General features: G+C 54.2%; 1 protein-coding gene across 1 annotated transcript in view; it reads left to right on the top strand.

Annotated features, from left to right (window-relative positions):
- Positions 1-1,685, top strand: part of ATP8B4 (ATPase phospholipid transporting 8B4 (putative)) — a 185,890-nt gene that overhangs the window by 137,598 nt on the left and 46,607 nt on the right.

Below are 1,685 nucleotides of genomic sequence, written 5' to 3'. Positions count from 1 at the left end.
AAAAGGACTTTTTATTATCCTTGATCTTGGATGCTAGTCCTAGCTCTGTCCGCCTTAGCTTTCCTGACAGCCCCTCTACAGGCCCCAGCAGAGGAGTTAACACCCCCCTTCCACTGGATGTACGCCGCCTTTTTGGTAAGCAGGCATTCCCGGATGGCCTTGGTGAGCCAGGGGACTTTCGGGCACTCTTGCCCTCCCTTGCTTTATGTTGGGATGGACTCCCCTTGGGTCCTGAGTATCGTTTCCTTAAGGAACAACCACTCATCCTGGACACTGAGTTCCCCTGCCCTCAAGGACCCCAGCACCTCACCCACTAGTCTCCTCAACTTGTTGAAGTTGGCCCTCCTAAAGTCTAGGGCTACCATCTTGCTGCAGGCCCTTGACACCCTGCACTGGATGGTGAATTCCAGCAAGCGATGATCGCTATCGCCCAAGTGGTCAAGAACCTGGAGGTCCCTTACCAGGTCATCACCTGTGGCCAGGACCAGGTCCAACAGGGCCATGTGCACGTGCAGCAGCTCAAATAGAAGTGGCACATATTTGAGCTGGGGATTTTTGCCTTGGGTGCATGTGTGCCTGGACATGCACTTTGGTGTGGCGCAAGTAGTGCCACTTGTGGCAAAATAATGCTGCCCAGCTCTTCCTGGATCTGCAGCCAGGGGGAGCTAGAGGCTGAGGCCAGCATCTGTGCTGTCTTCAGCAGTATAAAAACCTGCCCTGTGCTGGACCCAGCAATATAAAAAGCTTCCCAGGTGAGCGGCTTGGGGCTACTTGCCCTCAGGAGCTTCTGAGGCCCAGCCACTTGGTATCTGGGCACACTACCCCTTGTGCCAGTTGGACTGCTGAAGCAGCCCTAACCTAGACTGGCCCTTGCACCCTCTACCCACTGTAGCAGTCTGACAGTAGGGGCTTCTGCCTGGCTGTGACCTGCTGACAGCGTCTGGCCCTTGGACATGCAGCCTCAAGCCTGTACCCCTGCCATACCTGGATAGGGTGCCCCCACTCTGCCATCTGGGCAGCTGTTGCCTAGAAGATGTGCTCCTTGTGGTGGCCTGCTTTGAACTGTGAAACCATGTCCTCTTGGCCCCAAATGGTCAAGAGGTCAGTCACCTCATCTGCCCTCCAGCTGGTTCCCCAGTGCTGGCCCTGGACAGGCTCTCTTGCACGGGTCTCGCCCCTTGTCTCACCAGCAGTGATCTTGGTGATCCCTGTTTATGATTTGTGAATTCTCTGATAAGAAACCCAAATTCTCTCATTAAAATACCCAAGATAGTGTTCTTCCGCTATTAAAATGAAATGCCACTATATATAGAGAGGAAAATGTTTTATTGATATATTTGGGCAATGTTGGGCAATGTTTATTTACAAGTGTAAAGCAATTTGGAGGAGGGATAGGGGAATTTGTGCGTGGGTATCGGATTTGTGGGGGTGATGTTTGAGGGGTATGGAGCTTGTGTGATGTTTTCGGGTTTGTGGCTGGGTTTGTGGGTGAGCAGTTTGTGGGGGTGACTTCAGGATGTGGGGGGAGCTGTGTGGGTGGGGCTGCTTAGGAGGGGTAGGTCCCCTGTCCCTCCCCCCAGGATGCAGCCTCCGCACACAACACATGGACTTCCCCCCCCACAAGGCCCACATGCCCCCCATGGCCCTCATGCACTTCCTGCAGTGTCCCAGCCCTCCCTAACCCC

The sequence above is a fragment of the Crocodylus porosus genome, unplaced genomic scaffold (assembly GCF_001723895.1).
Source record: "Crocodylus porosus isolate Cpor-Errol unplaced genomic scaffold, CroPor_comp1, whole genome shotgun sequence".
NCBI lineage: Eukaryota > Metazoa > Chordata > Crocodylia > Crocodylidae > Crocodylus > Crocodylus porosus.
Note: the sequence above shows the minus strand (reverse complement) of the source record. Positions and strands in the feature narration are given on the sequence as shown.